Source organism: Brachycentrus maculatus, unplaced genomic scaffold (genome assembly GCF_059751285.1).
Source record: "Brachycentrus maculatus isolate JH-2025_06_01 unplaced genomic scaffold, ASM5975128v1 h1tg000535l, whole genome shotgun sequence".
Classification (NCBI taxonomy): domain Eukaryota; kingdom Metazoa; phylum Arthropoda; class Insecta; order Trichoptera; family Brachycentridae; genus Brachycentrus; species Brachycentrus maculatus.
This window is the reverse complement of record NW_028281281.1, coordinates 302,690-326,889: the sequence shown is the minus strand read 5'-3', so window position 1 is coordinate 326,889 and position 24,200 is coordinate 302,690. Positions and strand designations below refer to the sequence as shown.

Sequence of the window (24,200 nt, the reverse complement as noted above, 5' to 3'; positions counted from 1 at the left end):
TTCTCGGAGTCCAGTAGTGGTTCTCCAAGGATGTGACTTTTGCGAGCGAGTCCGTCACAATTATAGAGAATGTGGATTGGTGTTTCGTTATCCTCCATAAAAAATCTGGATACTAGGGAGTCGTGTAGTCCAATTTTTGTCATGCGTTTCCTCAGTTTGCAGTGTCCTGTCAAGGTCCTGGTTAGGATCCTTTTTGATTTTTGCTAAGCTTTAGAGCTTCTGTGGTGAATTTCGTTGCGGTGATTTGTTATTTGATGACTTAATGGATTCTAAAAGCAGATTTAACAATATTTTTGCTATACTCAAAGTTTTTTTGTATATGTTTGATAATGTTTGATGTCTTTGTGTTTATATTGTGGTTAAATTGTGTAGTAATTGAAGATTTATGTGATGTTTTACTATGAAGTGATTTTTTGTGTGATTTATGTGAGTAATTCTTAAATAAATATTTACGTCAAATTTATCAAAATCATATAAATAAAAAATTCATCAAAACACGTGTTATGATAAGTTGTAAAAAATTGTGATATTTATTAAGTGAAATTTGAATTTCAAAGAAAAATTTCATTTTTCTCTAAAAGCAAATTAACCTTATTATATTGTTCGCATAAAACTATATTTAAAAGTATATTTATTTTCTTACGTAACATATTATTATTATTATTATTTTATATATGAACACCCTATACTTTTCAGCTTTGTGTATTGTCCCTGCGTGCTCAGAAAAAAACTTTCACGGTAAAAGTGCTTTAACCCTCTCTCGTATCACGTTAATATAAGCCAACTTGACGTGTTTTTACGGAATAGCACAACTCATTTTGCATTTATTTCATAATTAATAGGCGTCACCCATCTTGTGTACGTATTGAGGCGTTTAATCCCACCTGACGAACGCGTTTCACGGCTCTTATGTAACTAAACCCTTTGTTTATAACAACAATTATGTACACAAGAAGTATTAAATGAGATGATTTTATTAATTCCAGGATAAACTCTTCAAACTTTAAAGGTTTGATGGAGAAAAAAGCGAAGTATTTTTGTTTGTTTTTTGTTGTTGTTTAAAAAAAAACTTTTTTATGACTAATAATACATATATTTACGAAGATACCTTGAGCCTGCTTGTGATATAGAACTATAAAAGTATAGTTTTATCAAAAATATTTTAAAATACTTCAAATGATCAAGTTTTTCGAATACGTGAGAGTAGTACGGTCAGGATTTAGAAAAATCGGTGAATATGTATAAGGAGGTGCATGAAAATGGAAAAAGCGAAGATTGTTTTAAAAACGTGTGACGTTCTATTCTCTTTATCTACCCCTGCGTAGAAAAGCGTAATAGAGTTGAATTTTAATTAAGATAAAAATATTTTGTTTAACTTCAAATGATCAAGTTTTTCAAATGGAAAGTGGTCAGGTCAGGAGTCAGAATAGTAGTGGATATGGAAAAGGCGAACATTGTTTGTAAAGACAGAGCGGTGTGGCGTTCTATTCTCTCTACCTACCCCCACGGGAAAGCGGTGTTGGATTAAAACTCGTATACAAACTAATAACATACCGAATAAAATTTATATATTCATTTGTCTCTAAAAATATATAAAGCTACTGTGCTATTCTGCCCTGACTTCCAAATATATTGCATCCCTTAGTTTAATTCACGAGAATTTGTCAATAATACGTTCCCCCAACCATAAATGTCTGTTTCGTTTCCATGGGTCATAAGAGCGAACATGCCCCTACCTGGTTTTGAGGTGAAATTCAAAGTCAAAGAAGACTTTCAAAGCCACTATTTTGCAATAACGAGAACGTCAGGAACTTGAGAGCTACATTTCTAGAGAGAACATACCTACAATCTTTGTTCACTGTACTAATCGGTCTGCATATATGGAGCGAAAATGAATCAAATATTTACTTCAGCTTATATACTAAGTATATTATTTACGGTTTTTAAAAACTAAAATTTACATTTTTTATAATTTAATTAAATAAAATCACGCGTTTTGTTAATGCAATATCTTGTCAAACTTTGAAAACAATCGGTGAATTGCTTTAGAAGATTTGGGATTTTGAGGAACGAACATTTATATTTTAACATTTTTTTTACAAAAGTGTTAGAATACAAACTTTGAGTCTATACTTTTTTAGTCTAGCAGTTTTAAGACGTATCTGTTTCTTCGTCAGGACAATATTGTTATTGTTGACAATGCTATAATAGTGCTACGAAATCATGCAAACAAAACTACACGTCACTACTAAAGCAATATTCATACACTTACAACTACATGCGTTTTTAGTCGAATCAACATGCACTAAGGTTTTCAGAACCAAATGCACTAAAGGCCGAGATCTGACATGTACTAAAATAGGTTGGGTTTATATAGGCTGAAAGGAGTGGGCGGGGATCTAAAGTGGGCGTTGAAAATCTTCCTTAATCAACGTTGAATAAAATAGTAGACTATAAGGCAAATTGGTTTGGTTATTAATTAAAGGCATGTTGTATTTGAAGGAAATGTTACGTTATCATAATGTTACGGAATGTTAAAAATATTACATGATATGTAGTTGTAAGTGTATGAATAGTGCAATGGTAGTATGCACTATTCATACACTTACAACTATTGTGTAGTATTGTTTGTATGTTGGTGTGGTGATTGTCCTGACGAAAGACGAGTACGTTTCGAAACCGGTAGACAAAAATATCGGTAAGCGGTTATAAACCTACTAACATTACTAACATTTTTGTAAAAAAAGTAAAAGTGACTAACCACAATGTATTTCTTGAATGTTTTTCGCAGATAGTTTGTGGCACATTTTATAAACTTTATAAAATTAAAAAACTTGTTTTAACCACTGTTTTATTAATAATACACTTAAACCTACCGGTTTCGACAAGAACCTTCTCATCATCAGGGTTTATTAAACTCTAAAACATTAAAAACATTAAAATACTCATTTGTTAATTACATCCCCTTACCAAAAACTTTTTTATATTTAAATCACAAAGTAAATGCTTTAAATATTAAAAATACTCCTACCTACATTTTTATTTATGAAGATGATAATGAGTATGTCAGTATTATAATTTGAGAGACCTCAATAAACAGATATTGTCTACCATTTTAAATTTAGTTATGAATGCAATTTAACTTTAAATTACGCTTAAATATTCGAATAACAACTGCAAATGACGTGAAACATACCATCGTTTTTCTCACGAAAGATTTCAGTTCACGTACAATTTTGTTTTGCAAATGTGATATTAAAAGAGTTGAAATAGTACACGTATATCATGGGTTGCCGATGAAAATTGTACTGTGTTGATTAAAATTTTATCAACAACTGAAAAAGTTTCAGATAGAATATTTACGTCGGTGAATCTGATCCCAGCTATTATTTAAAAAATATTACGATACTAAGGATTTAAAAAATATTTATATATTTTTCATATAGCTTGGACATTCGTGGCTTAGACTCGAGATAAAATATGCAAATGTGAATAATATTTTGTGTTGTTGTATGCGTGTGAATTGTGCTATAGTAGTGATGTGTAGTATTGTTTGCATGCTGTTGTAGTAATTGTCCTGACGAAGAGACGAGTATGTCCCGAAACCGGAAGATAAAATCTCGTTAGTGGTTATTTACTTACATTTTAAAAATGATTGTAAAAGAAACCGTCAATTTTTTTATTGTTATAACAATGTACCGCTTTTTGAGTCTAAATACTTGTTCACAAATGTGGATTATCTCCAATTACAGGAGTTATTTTTCATTTTAATTTATTTTTTAAAACTTAAACGGTCGTAAGGTCCCCCGTAAATGCCTAGACTTCCATATTCTTCTTCATCTATGTTGAGATGTCAAAAAATAATATGAACATTGTACTACACTGTCTGGATTCAATACTCCTATACACCAAATGCACCTCGGTAATGATTTCGCGGACCATATCGATATCTGGAATATGTCACTTCTGAACTACAAAGCGAAAATAATTACAATATTTCAGGTTAATGCAAAATTACTCGTTTTATATGTTCATCTTTTTTTAGATAAGTACTTTCTGAATCAATAATTACATACTTAAAAAGAGAAAATATTATTTTATCATATCGTATACAATATGTAATCTATTATGTACAAATTGGCTACGATCTTTAATGAATAAAAAAAATACTCACCACAAAGTAAATGCTTTAAATATTAAAAATATGAATTATAATACGTAAAAGTGTTATATTTAAAAATAATGAAAAAAGGTTATATTTTTTACTTATATAAAGTTATAATTACTAATATTTTTTAAATACATATATTATCATTGTCATTGTTTCATTATTATTTTATCTGCTCCTTTCATTCCGTATTCGAGGACACAGGAGTGGAATATGTTTTGTGCAATATAGACAGCACAGGTGAAGGATATCAGAGTGAAGGATACTGCTATATAGGAAAGGAAATAGAAGAATATAAGTTACTAGAATACCTGAAATGTCTCTTACAGGTTTTTGAACGGGTGTTTTACGAAAAATTGTAACGTAATCATTAGATGCTGCAGGTTAAATATAATTTCAATATATATTTTAAGTGTCTCAGTTTGAGACGAAGCATCTATCGTCTTTAAATGAAAAGTTTGAGTATTCCAGGATTTATGACCTGGCATTTGGCTGGCCTCGTCTCAAGTTAGCATCTATAATATACATATATAGATATATCAGCCGTAGGGTAAATAATTCAGTATGATAGAGTTAATTTCATAATTGTTAATAATTGGGTTAAATTGAAGATTCTCTTATATGATTAAAGATTGTTGGATCACGTGGGAATATTGTTGGTTTACGTGAAACGTTCAGAAAATATAAATTGCTTTGATGAAATATTTAAACTCGAATGTCTAACCATTTAAAAAAATAGTTTAAAAATTACTTTTTGATCAATTTTACGTAGTTAATATAATTCTTTGTCTTAAAATCTGTGTTGTTTCGATGCGTTCAGTATCATTATCATACAATATTGATAATTAATGCATTAGAATACATGTCATAATATACAGTGGTATTAACCAGGTAAAATAAAAATTAATTACTCATAGATATTACCACAATGTTTCTGCCGAATCAATAAATCTTCTTCTTTTTCTTCCTGGCTCCATCCCAACTTATCGTCTCTGTATACTGTTAGGGAATTAATAAATGATATCAAAAATACAAATTATAGCACTTTTACTCGGGAATACTTTTTCTTTTACTGCACCAGTCTTATTTGTATATAGAATATAGAAGGGTGCATTCTAGACAGAAATAAATTTATTGATTACCAAAAATTAAGGGTGGTTGAAACGAGATTAATTCCTGAAAAAAAATCCCATCCGGAGTCATCATTTCCGTTGGTAAATAATTATTTAACGGTTTTAGGTCAAGTGGCAGACCTGATCCTGAGATTGTGATGTGCTTAAGTGGATAACGCAAACAAAGTACTGTATATTTAATTTTTTTTTAAAATATTCCTTTTTTTTGTTACAAAAACTCTACAATGAAATTATTTTTGATATTTAAAAAAAAATATGGATATTCAGTTTTTGTTAATTTTCAAATTTAACTTTTATGTAATGATATTGACGTATGCAAAATTTATACTTTTGTTATATTACGTCGTTAAAAGTATTTTTATGAGTTTTAAAAGTTGATTTCAGAAAAAAAGTGAATTGATATACTTAATCCGTATATCAAAGGAAGTTTATCATTTTCTCCCTCGTACCAGAATCCTTTCGAATTACCTATACAGATGACACCCAGACATGTGCTGATTAAGTTTATAAATATCCTTTGTAGCGAAAGACCGCCACAGGATTACGAGTGCTGTGTCCGTATACAAATAAAACGGACAAAGTAAAAACGGTTTCGCCAACGCATTTACATTTTTAAAATGATATTTCTTAGGGGGCAATTCTATTATTGATAATTGGACATTAATTATGTACCAACAAAAAAAGCAAAGTTGTTTTATTATATAAACTTTATAAAATGTGCCTCAAAATATCCGCGAAAAACATTCAAAAGCTATTGTGTCTTTTAAAAAATATTCCTTTATATCAATGTCTGTCTAAACCTCAAACTTTTTCATTTTGATAGTGACATGCAGCTCTTGTTCTACCTCATAAAATTGATAAATTAATTTATAAATTAATAATGAATTTAATTTATCAGATTTATATTAGAAAAGAAAACAATTAAACATTATTCTAAGGAAACTGTTATAAGCATGAACTCTGTTGAATTCTAAATATACTCTCACTGACTTTATAAGATTGTCATTTGATTCCATGATTAAATTTCTATTTTGTTTCTTAGTTATACGACTGGAATTTTTGAAATTATCTCTGCAAATAAATCTAATCTTAGATATTTTATCGGGGTCATGAACTTCAACATCTTAGTGAATATTTTTAGTTTTTCAAAGGAAGAGTTTGGCACACATAGAGAATCGATAAGGGAGATAAAGTTTTGAGCGAAAATCTAAAACGAATCTACTAAAAAATTGTGGTAAATTTTAGAATTGTATTTGTGACTTTTATTTTACTTGAATATGGAGTCCCTATTAACCTTCTGTTAATTTATCTTCGTAAAATCGATAAATTGATTTTATTTCATATTTTTATTAAAATTCATTTTTTAGTTGAATAATTAAGATGGAAGATATTGTTATTTAAGGGCCTAATTCCACGATCTGCCTAGTTACGAAACCGTCCAACTACAGGTTTACCAACAGTAGATATTTTTGTCGTTTACAGTCGACGATAACCCTTTACACAATATTATTTTAAACGAGTGTAACGAGCCTTATTTTTGAATAAACTATGATAAAACCGCAATATTTTGAGTATAAAATATATTTTTTTAAATATTTAAACCATATCCGTTCTCTAGGTGGAGCATATGGAGTCCAGAAACCGTCTCCAGGCTTTTCTGTTGGCTGCCAGTTCCCTTGCATCCTCCCAAGTCAGATCCGCGTCCCGAAGTTCTGACGAGAACTGCCGACGAATTGTCAGCAGTGGTCACATTGAGTGTAAAACTATTATTATTAAGTATTGACAATAAAAAATGAGTCTAAGTCCTTTTCTAAGCACAAGAGCTTAGTCTCTTTTTTGGAGAGAAACAGCGTGACTAGTATTAAGGTATTATAAGGCTCAACACAGGCCATGCCTAAAGAGCCGTAATACGTATAATAAATGTGTATATGAAATGAATATGTATATTGAATGTATCTATGTATTATGAAAATAAATAAATAAATAAATAAATAAAATAAATAAAATAAAATAAGAGGTATCTAGCAAATTTATTAAATTATATTATTTTTTGTGACTATATAAAGTAACATTTTATAAATGTTTTTAAAACTTGCTAATTAACAGCCTTCTTTAAAGTAAGAAAACCTTTCATAACGTTTTAATGCATTTTTACACCGCACAGTCGTGGACGATAAAATTGCAAATTATATATTTGTAATAAGTTTTTTTTTCAGTTTTCATTATGCATGCTTTTTAAAAAGCCATTAGGATAAGTAACGTTGTTTGTTTGTTAAAATATTTAATGGATAGAACAAACTCCAAACTTGTGGTTTGTAAGAAAAAGTTCTTTCACAAGAGTGTTTAGATGCAGATGCCACTGCAAGATAACAAAACTTTTAAGTGTTCGTTGATTATACGATACTTTGCTCATTTTGTATATATTTGTTCATATATATATATATACATATATATGTATATACATATATATATATATATATATATATATATATATATATATATATATATATATATATATATATATATATATATATATATATATATATATATATATATATATATATATATATATATATATATATATTTAAATATATATATATATATATATATATGTATATATATATATATATATATATATATATATATATATATATATATATATATATATATATATATATATATATATATATATATATATACATGTAATTGCACGCACAGAAACTAAACACATTGTAAACCGGGCAATTGAATTGAATTAAATTGAAGTTTTAAACGAGGAAAGCTTAAATTACTTCTCGTTAAAAATCTTCATTGACTTCTGTATTTGTTTGCAGTAAAGTACGTAAATAGTAAGCATGGGTAATCAAATTAAAGAAAAACCGAATGAAATGATGAGTTCTTTAAAATAAGTCATTGCCCAATTCGGTTATAGGATTCAATCACTTGAAGCAAATTTCTTCAATCAGTGCATACATTTTGATGCGTTTTGCGTACTGCCAGCTCTTTAAATATAAAAATAAAACACTTGTTTTAAACCACTTTTTTAATTTGTCAATGTAAACACGACTTGTTTCCAGAACAGATAGTTCATATTTAGTCTCATGTAGAACGGAAAACTGCATTCACTTTCTATTTCAAGTTTCAGTTTCCAAATCTTCAATTGCAGTTTTCGAAACTAGTCTTGATTACATTAATAAACTCAAGAAGTCATCTTACACTGACGTTTTATTTATTTATAATATATCATCATGTTATTCCACAAAGTAAATATTTCAAATGGAAAACTTAATATCATTAATTTTATAGGTAGATGTTACCACTTTGTGGTAGCATTTATCTTTTGCAATTTAAATTTTGCTTTGTAAATATCCCTATTTCTTAAAACCAAGTTTGACATGTATTTCGATGTATTTTGCATCAATTTTTGAAACGCATACATTGAATAGTGGTAATTACCAAGTAAAACTAAAATTAAAAATCAAAAACTAAAGCTAGAAATAAATTTTATCGGATAAAAACAACGAATACCAGCGCGATCGGTTAAAAGAAAAAGTAACAGTTACCCGTTAGTCACAGCTCTAGTTAATAGTGAGGAAGTTCTATGAACAATATACAATACCCAACTGTTCGGAAGGAATTTAAAGTCAGTCTGGAAATAAAAGTTAGTTCATGTTATTAAAGACAATGAATAGGATCATTATGCCAGCCGGCTTACCATAAAATGCACCCTTCCAATAAACAACAGTAAGCGACGATTCTCAAAATAAAAGGTTTTGTTACCTACATTGATCTTTATTACTCTATAAAGTTATCTTTACGTTGTCCGTTTATTTGAAAAAGAAACAGTGAATCGGCTGTGTAATGGAGAATGCTCACGCGTGTTTCTCACTTTTTTACCATCAAAATGAGGAACACGCAGTGATTTTCTTCAATAATTGTTATTCAAAGAATGTAAAATATCCCTTTATTTTGACAAGCCCAAAATATACTGATATGATTTAAGAGTAACATCAAATAAAACATTCTTTATCTTCAAACATTTGTTTTCGAATGTGTCTTTCTGTTTGTTGTTTTTGATGTGCAAAGTTGATTTTTTTCTGATCTATTTCGGCAGCCTATGATGTGTAGGGCACACACTTCGAAAGAGCATTTACTTGTTCATTAATATTTTGAAATTAATTATTCTGCATCATTTTCAAACACCGTATGCATCAAAACACGTGTCACATTAGATTTTAAGAAATAGTGGTATTAACTAATTAAAAACTTTAATTAAAAATGGATTGGTTTAACCACAAAGTGACTGCCGAATCAATTAATGAAATTTTTGAAATTAGTTGTTTGATCCAATGTTTAAATTTTGATAAAACAAGGTTATTGAAAAGAAAAACGTCTTTTATTCTCCCATGAATCGAATCAAGTACTTCATCCATGGTAGACATACGCGGTATTCATTATATTATTTCACGATTTTTAACATTAAAACATAAAAAAAACTTTTTGAAATTAGTGATATCAAAATAAAGCAGCTAATTGTGAAAAAAAAAAACTTTGAAAGACCAAAATTTTTTACAAAAATATACATACATATATATATATATATATATATATATATATATATATATATATATATATATATATATATATATATATATATATATATATATATATATATATATATATATATATATATATATATATATATATATATATATATATATATATATATATATATATATAAATATATATTTATATATATATATATATATATATATATATATATATATATATATATATATATATATATATATAAATATATATATATATATATATATATATATATATATATATATATATATATATATATAAATATATATATTTATATATACATATATATATAAATATTTATATATATATATATATATATATATATATATATATATATATATATATTTATATATATATATATATATATATATATAAATATATAAATATATATATATATATAAATATATATATATATATATATATATATATATATATATATATATATATATATATATATATATATATATATATATATATATATATATATATATATACGTATATATATTTATATATATATATATATATATATATATATATATATATATATATATATATATATATATATATATATATATATATATATATATATATATATATATATATATATATATATATATATATATATATATATATATATATATATATATATATATATATATATATATATATATATATATATATATATATATATATATATATATATATATATATATATATATATATATATATATATATATATATATATAAATATATGTGTCTGTGTGTTCTGTAAAAATGCCCGTTTTTTCTACCGAATTTCACCGGTGTTAATGAACTAAGGTTGTTGTCGATGCCGTGCCGCAATCTAGCGTCGACGCATAGTCGATCATACATAAGACAAATCCTTAGATACAATCGTCCAACTACCCTCACGACAACCAAGCGAACGCACAAACAAAAAGGGCGTGTCAAATGAAAAATATGAAAAATTCTCCTAATCGAGAGTCCGAACCTTTTAATGCGAAGGTCGTCCTTAGTTTCCCACTGGCCGCCGTCGATCCGAGCCTTTTCCGACGCCAATTTAGTCAGTCTCCCGCGCGACGGCTGGGCGGATGGTCGTTTGCTGCGTCTCGCTGCGCGCGCATTGGTTTTTCATACAACGTGTGCGAGTTTCAATAATTTCGAAAAGCGTAATAATGTCAGAAATGTGACTAACCAAAATAGACGTTATGTGGTGATGTTTGTTTTCGGTTATTCGGATGACAGTTGCTGTGCTTTTATGAATACGCAAATGTTTGCAAACTTTTAATGTGAAATAATTCGCTCTGTTGAAATATTTTCACTAGTTTTGTGATAGTTGAATTGCGATATTCATCTGAATAGTGAAATTGTGTCGTGATAAAAAATTAATAAATAACATTTTTTTCTTGAGTAGTTGTAATCAAATAATAATAAAAGAGTAAAATAAAAATATTAAATTATACTTGGTGTCAGTGATATCCGAATTTAAATTTGACTGATTATAATGGTAAGATTTTATTTATGGAAAAAATATAAATATATTAAAGACATTAAAAAAAACTATTTGACACCTTAATTAACACCAAATGGACATTTTTTTTCTACAATTATTGTTAAATTGAAAATTTAAATAAAATCATAAAATTACATTGTATGTGCTGCCTTTGAAATTGATATAAAATAATAGTTTTAATTCAATTAATATTAAGAAATTAATGTTGTTTTCCTCGTAATAAAATATTTAATGTTTGACATTTATTGTTTAAATGTTTAATTTGCGCATTTATTTTCTAATTGATAATTGCGGTTCGATTTAAAAAATAAATTTATCAAATTCGGCATCTGCTGTTAAATTTGATAATATGTTTTGTCAATGTCAAATTTCGGAATGTCAAATTTCGGAATGTCAAAATATCTCGTAGACTGGGAAAGGGAAATCGCCAGAATATTTTGGACATTTACTTATAGTAAGGTGGAGGATAAAAATATATATTATATATATATATATATATATATATATATATATATATATATATATATATATATATATATATATATATATATATATATATATATATATATATATATATATATGTATATATATATATATATATATATATATATATATATATATATATATAATATATATATATATATATATATATATATATATATATATATATATATATATATATATATATATATATATATATATATATATATATATATATATATATATATATATATATATATATATATATGTGTATATATATATATGTATATATATATATATATCCTATTTATCAGCCCTCTTTTCTGCTTCCAGGGCCTCTCTTGAGCTGTCATGCGCCTACCGGGGGCGGTACCGCTCTCATTATAATAAACCTATGAAAAAGATCATGTTAATAATATTTTTAAATATAATTTAAATTTGAAATACGTACACTAAATAAATAAAGTTTAAAAAAACGCACAAAAAGAGATTGCATGTAGTAAGATGTCATATGCTAATTATGATAGTTACGTTAAAATTACATTAAAATATACTAATTCAAACAAAAACGAAGATCAGTAAATTACTACAGTTAACCAAACATATTTATGTACATATTTCATTTTAAAGTTATTTAATTCGGATCAATTATTTTATCAGTCACTTATCACTTTTCATTCGCTTACTTGTTTTTAAAATGTATTTTTAAATAATTTATATGTATACGTTATCTAATTATGATGATTGAAACGATGATATAAAGTTGATCAGTCGAGATCATTTAGTTAATGAACTTCTATAAATATGTTTTAAAAATAGTTTGAAGGCTACAAAAAAAATTCGTAAACGATAAAGAAAAACCTTTGTTTAATTCTGATACAATACTACTTGGTTAGATTAAATTAAGTTTTAACAAGCCGAGCTTTTATAATTAATATTTTGCTACAAAGTCGATGATTTTTACAGTAGTGTATAAGTGACACAAGCTAGTACGCGTATGAGTCCCCTAGCAATTACTCCGATTCTCCTGTGCCTACTTTCTATTCCTTCTCCATTTCTTTTTTCGTATATCGCTCACTCCTTTCAAGAACGTCATAAATCACTATACTTGATTTTTCAGGAGATGATCGTAAAGTTTAAAAATATAATACAATGTTCTAAAAATAAATATCAAGCCACTTACTGAACTTCTTACTGTGCAACAGATCTTTTTGGTAAAACCTGAATGTTTTTTCTCCATTTGAAAAATATTTAGTACATTTGAAAAAAAATATTAAGCAATACCTTTTCTTCAAAATGCAAAAACAACACTTTCTGCCCTGTAGCGGGTAAATATTATGTTAAAAATATGCCGCTTTTACTGGGAATAGTACATTTTATGAGTATTCTGAAAACACGCACAACTGAGAATTGACGTTTTTTTATATATGACGTTCTTGAAAGGAGTCAGCTATGTATCAATTATACGATGTATACATATGATTTCCAAAATTTGAGTTATTCGATTATCAATCATGGGAAGGATGGTGAATTTAGCACTTGTGTAAAATGATCACTGACCAGCTTATAACAACTTGTAAGCCCTGTAACTAACCAGAGTTTCACATACTTTTTCATCTTAATTGATAGTAAGTGTTTTAAATATGAAAGCCTTTTTATCAAAATATTTAAATTCTGATTCATTTTTATCTCGTTTTAGTAAAGTGGTGTAAATTGGTGAGCTGTGGCATAGTGGGACATATGCCCGTACAATATATACACATATGACAGGAATATGTTAATTTAATTTGTTGGAAACTCTTTCCGCACCAAATTTATTCCATCAACGTGTTACGGACCAAAATGAAGAGTGACATTTTTTTTGGGAAAGTTTAAAAAAGCGGATTTTCACTAAATCTACTTTTTTGCAAAAGAAACATTGAGAACAGTTTGGAATATATTACCATTGAGAATTATTTTTTTATCCTGCAGACACATGAGCGGATAAACTGAAATTCATCTTTATTATGCTTTCTTTCATAACTTTTTTTCCATCATTCGTTCACACTTAATAATAATTCTCAAGTTCTTAAAGTAGACACAAATTCCTTAGATCCATTCGTAAAAACTCCATATTCCTTTATCATAATTGGTTTTGCCTTTATAAGACATCCTTTTTAAACCCTAATCCATGCGAAATGGTGCATAGGGCACTGCATTGTTTAGAAGCAGTGTTATCATGATCGTTAAATACCCGAAGGAAAAGTAGTCAGCCTTACGCTTCAGGTAGCACTCCAGGATCATATTAAATAAATATAACAGTGTAAAATCACTAATATTTATTTTCAACCCTCCCTGGGAATCGAACCTGAGACCTCCAGCACGGTAGCTAAACACGCACCACGAAGGTGGACAAAACTATTTCTAGAATATCTTACTAAACAAAATGATTCTATCGTTCTCGCATTTTTGGTTGTATTAAAATAAAATCATTAACGTTCAATTAGTTCTTTAAGTAGACCTACGAATTTCTTGAATAAAATTCCTTAAGACTCCATATTTATTTATCATGATTGGTTTTACTTTTGTTAGACATATGTACGTATGATACATTGATCTATATCAAAGGTTTATTTTTATTTTTAAATACTTACTATCCTTGGTAACTCGTTGCTGAAGCTCACACTGGTTAAATATACAATTAAGGAAGTAAAAAGCACACGTTTCCAATATGTTTATTTTAAAATGCTTGTGAATCAATAAAAATATTGAAAATCTATGAAATAACTACTACTACTACTACTATTACTACCATCACGCCGTTTCTTCGCAGGAGTAGGCAGAGAGGATGGAACGCCACAATCTGAAATAACACTGTATTTGTAAATACTTAATATGCTTAGTTATAGCAGCTGTCAAGAAATTGTCCGCCATGCGCAATGTTTATTATTGCAGTAATGCTATCATTGCAAGCGGATGGAGCTGCCGCTATGATAGAATTTTTTTTAAATCATACTTATACCCATCACAGGTAAAAATATCTATGAGTGTTTATTTAATCACGCGCGTATTGGAATGCATTGTTGTATTTAACTTTGAAAGCTTTAAGTTTAACGGTTGATGAAAACATTTCATTTAAGATTCTAAATTTCTATTTTTATTTATTTTTATTAATAAATTTCCAAAGGATCGGCATATAACTTTAGGAGACTAGACGTTACTTCACATTACTAGTTTTAAGTAGGTACTAACTCTTAAAGAGACTGTAAGAGAGGATACCCCTAAAAGAGTTGTAACTTTAGGACATAAGAGATTTAGGATTGAATACCATTAAAAAAATTAAACATATTTATATTTTAAAAACCTAATTTAATTTTCGCCTTTTAGGGATCAAATTCGAAATCTCAACTATCACGACTTAACATTGGAGACGGACAAGGCTGAATAGTACAAGAAAAAGCCATTTAAAACAAAATACCGTTTTTCCCAGTGAGATTCTCACATCACAGTATATATATAAATCAATATTCGACAGTCGAGTGTATAGAATTTCAATTATTCTACGAGATTTTCGCGCTCTGGGCTATGAACCTAGGTATGCCAGCTTCATCCCTCACCCACACCTCGCATGTCACGCGAGAGAATCAATCAATCACGCGCAGACCATGAAATATGGATACTGAACAATCACATGTGTGGATGATTACGTATGGCCGGATTAACCCGGGTTCGTGTTCGATTGTTTGCCGTAGAACCAAAAGTCTGGCACCATAATGAAGATAAATAATGCGTGAAACAAAAATCATTGTTTTTTCCGGTGATCTTTTGTCTCTACCCGAGCGATGTCAATTTCTTTGTTTACGAAAATGGAGAAGTTCTCCCTCGTGTGGATATTGTATGAATACATCCTAAAAATAATATTTTAACCTAAAACTGCTCTTATGGATTTGCGTAACTGTCAAACATATAAACGCGTATATTTTTATAATCCGATTTTCTTGTAAAATATTGGTATACCGAATTTTCAAACCCTTATCCGCACCCCTATGGTGCATAGGGCACTGCATTATATAAACACAGTGTTATCTTGATCTTTAACACACGAAGGAAAGGTGATCAGCCCTCCGCTTCAGGTACCAGTCCAGGGTAATATTGAATGAATATTAGAGTGAAAAATCACTTTTATTCATTTGACCCCCCCTGGGAATCGAACCCGGGACCTCCAGAACGGTAGCCGAGCATGCTGACCATTACACTAAGGAGGTATACCGAATAAAAATAGTAATATTTTTGTCATAATTTTTATAGCGGCATTTTTGTAACATACTTCCTCAAGGACGCTTCTCGGTGATTTAATTGAGGAAAAGGAGATTGCTGAAATGGTTTAGGAAACAAATGCGTTTTTTGTTGTTTTTCTTGTTGTTATTTTTTTATCTTTTCAAACAAGCGCCCTTGAGGTAGAATTTTAGAAAAATGAAGCTGTATTAATTATCCAAATTTATTTTCATTATGAATATGTTCAATTCTTTATCATTAATAGAAATGTTTTTAAATATTACATCACTGATAATTATACTATTTCAAATGAATTAGGTTTTTTCTCTTCGTTTGAATTTGCCTACAAAATCTAAATAACAGAAAATCTCACAAACGTTGAATTGATGTAACACAGTTAAAAGAATTATTTTCATACAATTTCCAACGTTAAAAATTCAACAAAAGCGGGTAAAGTAATAATTTTCCTTCGTACTTATGAAAAAAGACAATGAAACGCGTCGTACACAAATTGAAAAAATTAGATTTATGAAAAATGAATATTGTTGGCACGACCGTATTTCAAAAATAATTATGCATCTCGCGTATTTTGATGTTACGGTTTTTTATAGGATTTTCGTGAAATATTATATTTATGCATTATTAGACCATGGCGTGATGTTTTGTTTTCATTTTCGCCCTATAAATGTGATTTACGATGGGAGTTTCCTGTGTTTCCATTTTATTACGTATATATTGTATATTCTTTTTGGGAATTAGCTGAAAAAATATCGCTTACTTTGATCAATTCCAAATATCGAAAAACAATATGGAGGATTTCGTGATTTTTTATTATTATTATAAGATGTAAATAAAAGAAATGAAAATTGTTAATCTTTGCATTATTTTTATTAATACAATTGTGTTAATACATCTTAGAATTATTTCAATAAATTTTAAAACCAATTTCTATTAAAAAAAATATGAAAGTTTAAGTTTTTATTATTTTTATTTCTTAATAATCTTGTACATAGTGGCATGCACAGATAATTAATTAGGGGAAGCCAGTAGAGGAAGGTAGTAAGGTAAGCTAGGTACTTGGATAGGCAATAGAGGTAGTTAGCAAGGTAAGCTGGCACTACTTATTGTACTTATTGTGAATTAACCTTGAAATGCTTTCAATATCCCTATCACTGCCAATAAAAATAAATACAAGTTTGTAAAACCACCATCATCAGGCACTACTAAGTAAGGTAGGGTAGGTACTGGTTGCATTTTTATATGTCACGCGGGCAAGTTAGGATAGGCACTGCTTTTCTGCCTATATGGAAGGCGCGCCCCTGCTTGTACATAATGTATGTATATTGGTAGGCTTACTGCCAAAAAGAAATATCTTCTAACTTCTAACTAACCTAAATCAGAGTAGTAGTTATCGAGGTTTGTATCTTATATTGTTGTTTGCGATTAGTGGGCAAATGGTGCTTCTACATAAAAAAAACGGACAAAAATAATTGATAACAATACGTAACAGTGTGAATGATAAATGAAAACAAGGAAGACGAAACGAGTAGGGTCAAGTAAGGAGTTGACGTGGCTGAGGTAGATATACCAAAGAAAATATTATTTGATGTCAGTTAAGGTTCTAAGAATAGGTAGATAGTAATGTTTCAGGTGTTTTTTGGCCAGAAATGTGCATGTCTTACATGAAGATGTATTTTATTTATTGTTTCGGCATTAACTTTGTGGTAAGACATGTTACAATGATTAAAGAAAACACTTGTTTTATACCACTTGAGTTTTATTAAAGACTACATGTTTCAAAAGTTAAGCTTCAATCATTCAGTTATTATACAGACCTGAATGATGGAAGTTTAACTGAAACATGTAGTCTTTAATAAAACTCAAGTGGTATAAAACAAGTGTTTTCTTTAATCATTGTAACATGTATTTTATTCCATAGTCTGGCCACTTGAACAGAAAATAAATTATAGAAAAATCATGTGTTATGTCGATGAATGCAATAATATATCCTTCAAAGAACAAAGTGATATTTTATTTATTTCATTTATTATACAGACCTGAATGATGAAAGTTTAACTTCTGAAACATGTAGTCTATAATAAAACTCAAGAAGTAAAAAACAAGTGTTTTCTTTAATCATTGGAACAAAGTGATAGATAATAAATTAAAAAGTACAAATGTTTAAAAAAAATTAAGGTGAATTCTGGTATAATTAATATTTTAAAGTAATGAAAAATATTGTGAACATGAAATAAAATATAATATTATAATAATATTTAAATAACAACACAAAACGTTCATTTCAACATATCTAGCATGTATTTTAATATCATCAAAAGTTACATTAATTTCTTGGAAATTGTCAAAAAGCTCTACTCAATAAAAATGCTGACATAAGATACACACGTGTAACAAATCATAATTATTCTCTATTACCCGTTGTATTTTTGGTTTTATTTTTCTAAGAATGCAACTCATGGTTTCGTTGTTAATATGTTACATATAATATACACGTACATGAAAAATGTCTGCTTTGAGAATTAAAAATATAAGCTCAATATTTTTGGTTTTGTACAAACCATATGTAAAATAGGCTGATAAACGTAATTAAATCGGTTCGTTCGAAGCCCCTCTTAATTTAATTTTGAAAATAATAAAATAGTTTTAGAGATGAAAGTTAAAACCATTGACTTCTTAACAATATAAAAAAACGATACTTCAAATTATGCCTAAAATATTTACAAAGCATTTATTATGCATTAAGATTAGGGTCTACACAAAATGTTGTTTAAAAAATTGATTTTATTTGCAAGTGATTGAAGTCACAGCATTTAAAATATTTTAGTTGAAATAAAACTTTATTTTATAAATGTTGCCATACAATATTTTCACAAATATAAAATGTTTCAGAATATGTTGATGCATTGCTAATATGTTTATATGTTTTCTTATTCTTCTTCTTACCCATGTTTGCACTAAGATTACTGCATAGGGTAGTGCATCAAATATATACAATATTAAATTGATCGTTAATCATAACGAGGCAAGGTAATCAATCTCACACTTCAAATACCAGTCAATGGTAACTTCAAATAAATATTAGAGTGAAAAAACACTTAATTATTTATTTATTATTTTGAACCCTCTGGTAATCGAACCAAAAATTCAGCAATGCCAAATACGGTAACTACTAAACTTTGGAATCTGACACTTCACTACATCAATAAATAAATATAAGGAATCCTTCACACTAATGGTTTTCTACAATTGACAAAAAATCTGTATGAACTTTTACCCAATTTTTTAAAACCTTTTTTTACCAAGAAAACCAAAAAAACAAAAATGGTAAATAATTTATTTTATTAAAATGTTTTAAAAGTATTTGAAAGTTTTAGTAAAAAGCGATTATCGAGGCATTTGGGTTAAGCCTTCTCGAATATACAACCATGTTATTTGGAAGGATTTGTGGAGTAGGAATCACTGAAAAGTTATAATTCCCATATTGGACTTATTCCAAATATCTCCCGTTATGCGACCTTGTGGATTTAATATACCTACGTATTTTATAAATGTAAAAAAATGTATATGTATTTCCATTTTTACCACGAAAAATACGATATTATCAAAAAGCTGTGGATTTTTGAGATTCCGTTCGGAATAATGCTGACTGAATGGATATTTCAGCGAACAAAACGAATTGCTTTACGATTTTTTGAGCTCGGTGTCATTCACGTCTATCTACATAAATAAAAATGCAAATGTTCATTCGTATTCTTCTTCACCTCAAAATAGATGAAGAATAATATGAAAGTCTGGGTATAGACAGGGCTTATGACCTGTCAAAGGCTAGTTAAGTGATCACTTTACACACGTCAAACATTCACCATTATACCCATGATTGACAACCACACTATATGACAGTTTTCGGAACTCCTAGATCAATTGATCATTCTCATGACACAGTACATATGACTTCACAATAGCCATCTATGTTGGATTGAGAAAAGCTTTTATTTAGCAGAGATCCTTTTAGAGATGTCAAAATATAAAAAAATACTCCTAAGTAGAGAAAATTCAGAATTGTTAACAAGCATTTGGAAACATTAAAAATGTTGTGAATGCAAATGTTCGTTTATACAAAATCTAATATCTTCTTAGGTCATCCACCGATTGTTTTGAAATTTTGGCATTAAGGTGGATTTGAATACGCGCGTGTTTTTATTTGACGACATTCCATATGACACGTGTTTTTTCTCCCTGTGAAAACGTGATTTAAATTGTAATCCGCACCCAACTATATCACATACTTAGACTTGAAAAACTGAAAAATAAAACTTACAGACACTGGATTATTTACCCTTCGTATGACCAATATATCATTCGAAGGGTAAATAATACAGTATCAGAGTGTAAGATTTTGATGAAAATAATTTGATATATTATAGATATCTCAACAAAGCTATATATTTTACATCACGAATTCTGAACTAAGGGCACCACTGTCAACCAATATCTCACATCAATTAAAATCACTATTAACGTACGAAAATAATCCACCAACAGTTCATATAGGCAGAATCCTAGACTGGTACCTGAGGCGTTAGGGCTGATCGCTTTTTCTTTATGTATCTAACAACCAAGATAACACTTATTTTTTACGATTCAGTGTCCTGTGCACTACAGACTGCCAATAAGGGTAAGAAGAAGTAACTTAATTAACGAAGAGGCTTAATTCGCGGTACTAAATTAATTATAATATGATGAATTTATTCAAAATTACTATTTTTTTTAATGAGGTAAATATTGTTCTACGAAAAATGTTTAATAATTTATTAGCAGTGTCAAGTTTTCATTAAATTAAAAGTGACTGAGAAAACATGACTAGCGAAAATACCTTTATACTGAACAAACGAAATAAAATAAGGCAATAATGAAAAGCTTTCAATCACATTTGGCATTTTGAAGACAACGGATTACGGATCTGATTAAATTTAATCCTTAAAGCTTGCCAACATTTAGAAATGTAGGAATCCAATAAAGTTGAACGAAGGATGTTGTTTAATGTTTATCCTTCAAACACAAATCAAAGTAAGGCAATCAAACATTGAATATTTATTAAGAAAGATAATTTACACCATTTCCATTTTCGTAAAATAGCAACGCAAGTTTTATTTACACGTTTTTATCTTACTTTTGCTTTATCATATTTATTTGTAAGACTATTTATTAGATTGGATTTTCCATATAAATAAATAAAATATTCTCGTAAATACCATCAAAATAATAACCCCAAGGGAAATATGTAATAAAATACCTTATTTAGGATATACAAAGGTTATATTATACAAACATGAAATAAGTAAGCTTTTGGCATTATTTTATAGGGATAAGTAAACCGTCTTTAACTTTCGAAGATACTTCACTGGAAATTTATGCCAAAATGGAATTCGTTTTAACTTTTAAAAATTAAAAAAAAAAATAATAATAATAATATTTTTTGTGGTTTTTTCTCTTTTTCTTAGTAAATACTTCATAAAGATCTGAGGATCTACATATTTGTTTCGTTATCTGTCTTTTGTGATGTGGACTGCCCGCTGTTATGCCATCGCTTTGTACATAGGTCTTCTAGGTGGTATTTTTTCTGAGGTCAAGGGATCTTGCATTCCTTATGTCACCGCGATCACATTAGGTCTATTGTGACCTCTCTCTGTATTACAGCTCACTTCCAAGACCTACGTGAGTCACGTACCTCACGACCTGCCTTGGTGGTAAGAGCTTCACCTTCTCGGAGTCCATTAGAGGTCCTCCAAGGATGTGACTTCGTTCGCAAGCGAGTGCGTCACAATTATAGAGAATGTGGATTGGCGTTTCGTTATCCTCCATACAAAATCTGCATACTGGGGAAGTCATGAAGTCCATTTTTGTCATGTGTTTCTTCAGTCTGCAGTATCCTGTCAAGGTCCTGGTTAGGATCCTTATTTGTTTTTTGCTAAGCTTTAGAGCTACTATAGTAAATTTCCGCGAGTACCACGTGATCAGTTCTTTTCCGTGTTGGACCAGAGTTGCAGCAGTTGGCTCTTGTCCATGGCCCAGTTTTTTAGACTAAACTTGATTTACTAGGTGGTATTCTTCCGACTTACTTCTCTTAAGAGCAATTCGGACCAGTCTATTGTCTTGCATTCTTTTGACATGTGCATTCCAAAATCGTCTTTGCTCTCTTCCCCATCAGACTTTATCCTCCGTACCACATATTTTCTGAATTCCCGTATTCCTAATTCGGTCTCTTAATGTGTTTTCGGTTATGCACCTCAATGTCCTCATTTCTGAAGGTGTTAGAAGAGATTTGGTTCTCGTATTATCTGCTTTTTTTCTCTATCCTGTATGTGGCAATTGGTCTTACACATGTTTTGTATATTTTTACTTTGTTTTCATATTCATGGGCTTATTTTTACAGAAGTCAGTTACATAAGTTCTTATTGTCATAAAATCACTTGCAACCTCTATATGGTTTGCATTTTTGTTGATGTCATTGATTGGCTATTTATAAATAGAATAATATAGCTTAAAACCTTTTCAGTCTCAGTATGATTTATACTTTTTGTTTTTTTTTTATTATTTTTTTATTAACATAAATTGTATACATTTCTTTAAAGAACAATTGAAAATATATTTTAAATATTTTTTTTTCAGAGATCCACCTTATGTGTCTTGTTAGTGGAGTTCTTTTTACATACATTTTATTATTTTAATACATTTGAACCTAATATACACACAAATAGAGAGAAAAAATTAAAAATGTAAACTATTTTACAATTTTCATAGAATTAACTCTCAATCATTTACCCATTCCTTTATTTTGCCTTTGTTCCATATTTTATTTTGACCTCTTACCTCCGTCAACAACAAATTAAAAATGTTTGGATGGTTATATTGCAGTGTTCGACTCGCATATTTATTGTCAATTCCTGGGACTATAATTGTGGGTAAATCAAAATCATTTATAATTTCTTTTTTTTTACAAATTGAATAAAGTTTTTCACGATTCTTTGTTACTTCAGTAAACGTCGACGCCAAATTGTTAGCAAAACCACAAAATTGACACGGAATGGAAAATATTTTGCCGCTTGGACCATTGCCAGGGATTCAAATTTAGGCGAGATTTCACTTTTTAATGAGGCTCTTGAAAAACAGTACTCATTAAAAGTCTCCAAAAACATTGTGTTTTAAATAGGACTTATAAATAAGCGTTACACATTTAATTATCCTTCCGTTTTGTTTGCCCTAACAAATCCAGAAAAATGTCTCCTCGTTTGAGATATTTTTTTTTTTAACAATATACTTCCTAAACGGGGTAGCAATGTCAAATTATCTTTCTTACTTACAATACGAATTAAACTAAGCTGCCCTCAATTACGTCAACGTCAACGTTTTAATTAATTAATGATAGAATCATTAAATTTATTAAAAAGTTTTGAAGTCTAGAAGGTTGTTTGTTATCTCGTTAATCATAATGATTTTCTACGTCCGATATTTTCTGACGTTAGTTTTACGCTTCGGGGATTTATGATTAATTTGATAAATAGTATAACTAACTTATTGACTAACCATGACGCATCTTCTCTGCAAGGGAAGCCAGAGAGAATAAAACAGCATACTAGTCTACCTTTGCAAACAATCTTCGCCACTTCCACATTCATGCATTTCCTCAAATATAAGTCGATTATTTCGGCTCCTGACTTGACCACATTCACTTATTTGAAATACCTACTTGATCATGTAAAGTTTTCCTCATAAATTTGTTTTACTCACACTATTAGGCACGATACGAAACTAAATTAACCATAACGCCGCTTCCCGCAGGGGTAGGCAAAGATAATATGCCACACCAATCTTTCTTTGTAAAAAATCTTCGCCTTTTCCATGTTTATGCATCTTCTCATACATACTCACCGATTATTCCGACTTCTGACCTGACTACTTTCAAGAATTTGAAATACTTGATAATGATAAGTTTTTCTCGATATTCCTCTACTTTATTACTAAC

At 28.8% G+C, this 24,200-nt stretch overlaps 1 protein-coding gene across 2 annotated transcripts in view; it reads left to right on the top strand.

Annotated features, from left to right (window-relative positions):
• Positions 1–10,975: 10,975 nt before the first annotated feature.
• The window catches only part of LOC148301610 (uncharacterized), a 195,829-nt gene continuing 182,604 nt past the window's right edge, over positions 10,976–24,200 (top strand). For both annotated transcript variants that reach the window (XM_088272995.1, XM_088272994.1), the window contains exon 1: positions 10,976–11,416. The gene's annotated coding sequence lies outside the window, so the exon portion shown is untranslated. The remainder of the gene's footprint in view (positions 11,417–24,200) is intronic.